Here is an 8,160-nt window from a genome sequence, read left to right on the forward strand (position 1 = left end):
TAAGGATTACACAGATTCAGCCCAGAGACACAATGTTCTTGCTCATTGGAAGCTTCCGATTGGTATATTTTATCCAGTGGCACTGTCATCGAAATCGGCAACCTCAGGTGTAATTAGTGAGGAGCATAAGAAAAAAGCATACGGAAAGTTTTTAACCTTAGTGTAAGTTGCTCATACTTTGAACATTCCTGCCACGTAATAGAAGTTTGTGAATGGAAATATTACTTCATTCTCGCACAGTGTATTTTGATAAGACGTTAAAAACGAAAATGAGCAATAAAATACATATTGCACAAGTTCTGAACTGGTCTCCTTACTTTAAATTTCAGCATTAATTTTTATGGACAGTAGGTATTCCAACATTCTGATATACTCTGTGGGATTCTAATTCGAACCCTTTGAGTGAACGTGAGTCATGTAATTGGACGTCAATATAACACGTCAAATGCAGGTTTTGCTTGTATTCAGGATGTGCTGCTCCCAGTTACCATTGCTGGGAGCAGCATTGCCATTGCTGGCTATAGATTGTACCAAACACGAAGTGGGCACATCTGTAAAAGGAAGAGGTAAATAATTTTCCTGTAAGAGTGCATTTTTTGCAGCTTTTATATGGTTATAACAGACCCTCTGTATCTATAGTTGAGGACATGCAGTTGTGTTATTGCTATAATATTGGTGTCCACGATATTTTGTGCATATGTAACATTCATTACGACAATAACCACAAAGGTGGCGAAACATTGTTCGACTGCAGTGCATCTCAGGACCATACTCGAGCGTAATCCAGCGACAGTCTATATTCAGTGATGTAGCCATTATCCAGGCTTGAGTGCGTTAATGCCCGTAAACACGGGCCCAATGAATCACGTTGCATTCTCTCCACACCCAGACTTCATCACTAAGTGGAGTGCGGATGACCCAGAGCTCGCTTGACAAATGTTTCCGCATGCCGAGCATGCGCGGATGATAGAATGAAGAGAATTCTTGTGATTCCGCCATTACTTCCGCAAACGTGAGCCGACTGGAAGTTAATTTGTCGTGTTGCTGGGAGAAAGGAACGAGCTAAAACGTCCCTACTCTTACGGTGCTCCAGTGGGCATGATAACTTCGTAAAAAAAGACGTAAATAACGAAAAGAAATCGGGGAAAATGTATAATTTCTCGAAGATAGGAAAGCAATCGACTTCCTCCCCCTCCCTCGCCCTTCCCTCCGTGTTTAGCTGTGGGTAAGGTCTGAGTTGTTTTGCTTTCCTACACTTCTTGCAGCACTGACGTGCCTTTGTCATGCTCTTTTGACCTGGTGTCAGAAGACAATACATCAAAACATTGCTTCCAGGCCAAGTTTATCCTCCGGTCCTGTCGCCTTCGTTGCATTCCCTCGCGCGGAATCGCCCACCACATCATAACTCATGGGTGACGGCGACCAACAGTGACTCCCCCCGGAGGCGGTATTGTTCTGTTTAGTTTGCTTCTTCATGCCTGCTTCGACCGCAGTTTAATGGATTGACGCCGCGGCTAAAGTACAGTTGGTGTAAAGTGTGAGGATGGCAATTAAGTTGGCGTCTACCCCGGACCGCAACGTATAGTGTAGTTCATGAAGCGGACGTGTTCCTCCCCTCGAGAAAGTAACGCATGATATTATGTATATTAGTTTGACTGTCTTCCAGATGTTCAGTGAAAGCACCAGTGTAACTTTTCCTTCAAGGCATGGTAAAGCAGCATGAATAGCGTGGACACACAATGGCATGCACCTCATATATATATATATATATATATATATATATATATATATATATATATATATATATATATATATATATATATATATATATATATATATATTGTGGGAATTTATAAGCTATATTCTGTCATCTGTACACGATCATCATCATACGGGGTTCATATGGGGTTCTTCTTCATCATCGCTTGTGGGGCTGGTTCTCGGGTGTGCTCCGTGCTGTGGGCGTGGTCGGTTCGCCTAATCTTTTGACGCGGAATAAACGCCGTGATTACTGCTGCGTCACAAGTGGTGGAGTGTGCTCTTCGGTCCCCCGTCCTCTGACTCCCCTCTCAACCTCCTGGAGCTTCGATCGGGTCGCCGATTGTGCCAGCTGTCCGCCAGCATGTCGCAGGACGAGCCAACAGGCACTTCTACTTCCACCATCTCGGCCTCGGCTACCCCAGCCTCTCCGTATTGGGTTGTCAGTGGGCACCAGCGCGATCCGCATCTGTTTGCTGGACTTCGCGGCGAAGACGTCGAGGATTGGCTGGACGACTATGACCGAGTGAGTTCGGCTAACCGTTGGGACGATGCGTCCAAGCTACGTCACGTCGCCTTTTATCTGACAGGAGTAGCGAAGACTTGGTTTTTCAACCATGAGGTTGATTTCACGAACTGGGGCGCTTTCAAACAGCAGCTACGCCAAATCTTCGGCACACCGGCTGTTCGTTCCGCCCTCGCAAAAAAGACGCTCGACACTCGCAAGCAACAGCCCGGTGAATCTTATACGTCGTACATCGAGGATGTGCTTGCTCTTTGTCGACGCGTGAACACGGCCATGACCGAATCAGACAGGGTTCGCCACATCCTCAAAGGCATCGGAGCTATTGCTTTCAATGCTTTAGCCATCCAGAACCCCGCTACCGTCACTGATATCGTCGCTACTTGCCAGCGCCTTGACGAACTCGAATCAGTACGGTTGCAGCCAGACACCACTACAAATACTACCACCGACGACCCTGCGTTAAGAGCGATGATACGCGCAATAATTCGAGAAGAGCTCCAGTATCTTGGCTTAGCCGCGGGACCTATGCCTTCTCCTGCCTCCGATGCCAATCTGCGAGACGTCATCAAGGAGGAATTGGCATCCATGGCTGGTGCAGCGTACACGGACCCTCTCACCCCTAGGGCCCCATCAACGTACGCACAAGTGGCCGCAGCTACTCCAGTCATCGTCCCACCGATGCCTCCAAAACCAGCACCGGCTCACATCGCTTCCATGACTACCAGCGCACCTACCCAAACCAGCTATCCGCAGTGGCGTCCTCCTCGTCCCATCTGCTACTACTGCGGCTATCGTGGCCACATAGCGCGTTTTTGCCGCAAGCGCCAGCAAGACGAACGTCGCGGATATGATGTATACGAACGGGATGACTTTTCGCCCGGAGCTACTTTCCATCGTCTAGGGAGCTTCCATGACCAACGCCGTCCTTATGGTCCACCGCGCGGACGCTCTCCATCGCCTACTGTAGCATCCGAGACGGCTTACCGTCCTGCGAGACGCCGCTCGCCGTCACCCCTTCGCCGCTCTACGTCCCCACTGAGACCTGCTTCTCAATTCGCCGAGCGTCGTCCGGAAAACTGAATTATGCAGCTTTTGGAGGAAAAGCTGCATCGAACGACAGGACAGAAATTCCTCCATCGCGTCCGTACAATGTGATATTGGTTGTAGTAGAAGGTGTACAAGTAGAAGCTTTAATAGACACTGGTGCTAGTGTTTCAGTCATTCACCGTGATTTGTGTTCGCGACTTCGGAAAGTTATGACCCCCTATGATGGACCTACGCTACTCGCTGCTCAAGGGGCCTCCATTCGACCTATCGCCTGGTGTACAGCTCGTATTTCCATCGATGGACTTCTCCATCACGTCCAATTTGCAGTGCTAAGTTCGTGTGCCCAGCAGCTCATATTGGGATGGGATTTTCTTTCTACGGCCTCCGCCTCCATCTGCTGTGGACAACGCGTTCTCCACATGACCGACACGACCTATTCACTTCATGCAGATGCCGCACCCCTTCACTTCCTTGCTGCAGAAGATACCGCGTTACCTCCTCGCCATCAAAGCATCGTTACTATCACGTCTGGTGTGATTGACTGCGGCGACGTGCTCGTATCGCCATCTACACGCTGTCTTGCAAGAGGGATAGCCTTTGCATCAGGGCTGGTTAGGTTTGATCATGGCTCTGCACTTCTCTACGCTACAAACCCGACATCCGAAAAGATTCTCATCCCTAAAGGCACTACATTGGCTTGCGCCACTGAATCGGAGTCTATATCTGTTGTTTCCTTTAAACCAGCTTCTTCTGAAGGTCCTTGTACCGGACGGGCCGCATCTCCTTCAGCTCTTGCAGCTGCCATCAGTTCCGACCTGACGCCTTCGCAGTCACAACAATTGCTTGCTTTGCTCCAAAAACATGAAGCTTCCTTTGACGCGCATTCAACTTCGTTGGGAAAGACTTCGATTACGACGCATCGGATAGAGACAGATGGTACATCCATCGTGCGCCGTAGACCATATCGCGTATCGCTAGCCGAGAGGAAAGTCATTGACGAGAACGTCACCGACATGCTCCAACGAAACATAATACGCCCCTCTGCTAGCCCTTGGTCTTCCCCCGTTGTTTTGGTTCGGAAAAAAGACGGCTCTGTTCGATTTTGTGTCGACTACCGAGCACTTAACAAGATCACGCGCAAGGATGTATACCCTATGCCGCGAATAGACGATGCCTTGGATTCCCTGCAGGGTGCCGAGTACTTCTCCAGCATCGATCTGCGTTCCGGCTACTGGCAGATACCTATGCATGAGGACGATAAGGAGAAAACAGCGTTTTCAACACCAGATGGGCTGTACGAGTTTAATGTCATGCCATTCGGCCTCTGCAATGCGCCCGCAACGTTCGAGCGCATGATTGACACCGTTCTTCGTGGCCTGAAGTGGAAGACTTGCCTGTGCTATCTGGACGATATTGTTGTTTTCTCGTCAACCTTCTCTCAGCACCTGCAACGTCTGGATGAAGTTCTCACGTGCCTTGCCAACGCTGGACTTCAGCTAAACACCAAGAAATGCCATTTTGCCAGCAAGACGATCAAAGTTCTAGGTCACATTGTGAGCAAAGATGGCATTCGTCCTGATCCTGACAAGGTTTCCGCAGTTCAGAACTTCCCTCGTCCCGAAAAGACCAAAGATTTGCGTAGTTTCTTAGGCCTCGCTTCCTATTTTCGGCGATTCATACGGGGCTTCGCCTCAATAGCGTCACCTCTGCACAAATTACTGGGTTCTAATGTTCCCTTTGTGTGGTCTCCCGAATGTGAATCTGCGTTCACCCATCTGAAGCGCGCTCTCACATCTGAACCGGTACTACGCCATTTTGATGAAGCTGCTCCTACCCTCCTGCATACGGATGCTAGTGGTCATGGAATTGGTGGCATTCTCCTACAGCAAGACGAGACTTTAGGTGAGAGGGTCGTCGCATACGCAAGTCGCGTTCTGACAAACGCCGAAAAGAATTACACCATCACGGAGCAGGAATGTCTAGCTATCATTTGGTCTGTGCAGAAATTTCGACCTTATCTTCACGGCCGCCACTTTACGATCGTTACAGACCATCATGCATTATGCTGGCTTTCGACGCTGAAGAACTTGTCTGGACGACTTGGTCGGTGGATTCTTCGTTTGCAAGAATACGACTTTACCATTACCTACAAGTGCGGGAAAAAACACCAAGATGCAGACGCGCTTTCTCGCTGTCCGCTTCCTACGACACCAGGCAATGGAGCTCCAACTCCCATCCGTGACAAGCTTTCACTCGATCCCTCCTCAGATGCTTTCTTGTTGGCCACTGTCGACGAGATGCCTCCACACGACAACAAATCCTTCCAATTTCATCAACTTGCCGACTCTTACTGTCGGCGCATCATAGACCACCTTCAAGGAGCTTCGCGCCCGCCTAACGCCCGCCTTCGTCGGCAGCTGACGCAATTTAAGATTGAAAACCGCGTCCTATACCGTCATGTCTATCACCCTGACGGTCAACGCTGGGTTCCTGTCCTGCCACGCTCTCTACGTGCTCATGTCCTGCAGGCTTCTCACGACGACATGACTGCTGGTCACCTTGGTTTTCAGAAAACCTATGACCGCATCAAAGGGCGCTTCTACTGGCCTGGATTGTCCGCCAGTGTAGCGAGGTATGTCGCTTCCTGCGCTCTATGTCAGCGTCGAAAGCTCCCTACATCAGCTCCAAGCGGACAACTGCAACCGGTTCCTTGTCCGTCACAACCATTTGAGGTCGTTGGAGTTGACCTATATGGCCCTCTTCCTGTGACTCTCACCGGTAAACGATGGATTGTGACAGCCGTTGATCACTTGACACGCTACGCCGAAACAACTTGTGTGAGTTCTGCCTCGGCCTCTGAAGTTGCTGCATTCATACTTCAATCCTTAATACTGCGTCACGGTGCTCCTCGCGTCCTCCTGAGCGACCGTGGAAAAGCATTCCTCTCGCAACTACTAGACGAAGTACTCAGAGCCTCCGGAACCACCCACAAGACTACCTCCAGTTACCATCCACAAACCAACGGCCTCACAGAGCGATTTCATCGCACGCTGTCTGACATGTTAGCCATGTACATTGACCCGGATCACAGAAACTGGGACGCAATTTTACCATTCGTTACCTTTGCATATAATACCGCCGTTCAACGCACGACCGGTTACTCGCCATACTACCTTGTCTATGGTCGTTCGCCCTCTACCTGTCTTGACGTCTCTTTCTTCGCGCCAACTGTCCATCAATGTCCTTCCTCCTGCGAAGAATATGTGTCCCGCATTCTGCGTTGTCGCCAGCTCGCCCGCATCAACACCGAAGCACGGCAACAGGACCGCAAGCAGCATTACGACGCCTCTCATCGTGTCGTGTGCTTCCGCCCTGGCGAGGAAGTGCTTCTCCGGACACCAGTTCGTACTCCTGGCTTGTGTGACAAGTTTCAGCTTCGCTTCATCGGCCCCTACAGAGTCTTGGAGCAGACTTCTCCAGTGAACTATCGCGTGGAACCAGTTATTGTTCCAAATGACCGCCGCTGCCGCGCCGCTGAGATTGTCCACGTTTCCCGTATGAAGCCTTTCACGAGACGTTCACCGCCCCTTTGAATTGCGGCCAGGATGGCCGCTCTCGCGCGAGGGGACATTAGTGTGGGAATTTATAAGCTATATTCTGTCATCTGTACACGATCATCATCATACGGGGTTCATATGGGGTTCTTCTTCATCATCGCTTGTGGGGCTGGTTCTCGGGTGTGCTCCGTGCTGTGGGCGTGGTCGGTTCGCCTAATCTTTTGACGCGGAATAAACGCCGTGATTACTGCTGCGTCACAATATATATATATATATATATATATATATATATATATATATATATATATATATATATATATATATATATATATATATATATATATATATACACATATATATATATATATATATATATATATATATATATATATATAGAGAGAGAGAGAGAGAGAGAGAGACCCACTCTCTTATGCCGACTGACACATGCCTCCATGCTGGTTATTTATATATAATTTACTACGAAATACCTTTCGAAAAATAGCAAAGTATTGAGAATAATCTTCAAGGAATTTCGCATGTACTGTTTGAACGTTAAAGTATGCACGAAATTACTGGATCGCGTACGAGAATGTATTTCCATTAACATACCTACAAGATTTGTGGCACAATTCAATGATTCTGCGTGAATAACAGTATGACGACGAGCACTGCTGTGTGATTAGTGCAACAGAAGAAGGTAATCGTGGTCGCTCTTCCTTGGAAAAATTGTGCATGCTAGATTTACTCCCGTAAAGAACGAATGAAGGAATACGTGTGCTTCGATGCAGCCACTGGGTCATTTTGGTGTAAATTAAATTAGTAGGATCACAAAGACAGAGGCTGCAGAAAGGAGATAATGTGCAAGGCCAACCAGGGCACAAATATCGTTTCGCTATCTTACACTGTGGCTGGAGAAGCATCATGACAATAAGGAAATACAGCAACCCAGCTCCTTAGACGAGGTTCGAACACTCCGACGAGGGGCTGTGGGTAGATAGCAAGCGCGGGTCTAGCTATTGGTCGGATACTGGGGACCCAAGTTTGCCTCGTCCGCCAATAGAAAAGGCTGGACGTAGGTCAGGGTTCGTATGAAACGCAACAGGCTCTGTTCCCGAATGGCAGTGGAGGCAGAGGGGATCCAGAGCCTCTGGTTCCGGTAGTAAAAGGTGGCATGGCAGAGGTTAGGAAATACAGCAGCAAGACAATACTTTCTCACGCATACAGCATTCAAAACAATTGGAGACGCTGAGTGCTGAAGTGCACATACCTGAG

The sequence above is a fragment of the Dermacentor albipictus genome, chromosome 7 (assembly GCF_038994185.2).
Source record: "Dermacentor albipictus isolate Rhodes 1998 colony chromosome 7, USDA_Dalb.pri_finalv2, whole genome shotgun sequence".
Taxonomy (NCBI): domain Eukaryota; kingdom Metazoa; phylum Arthropoda; class Arachnida; order Ixodida; family Ixodidae; genus Dermacentor; species Dermacentor albipictus.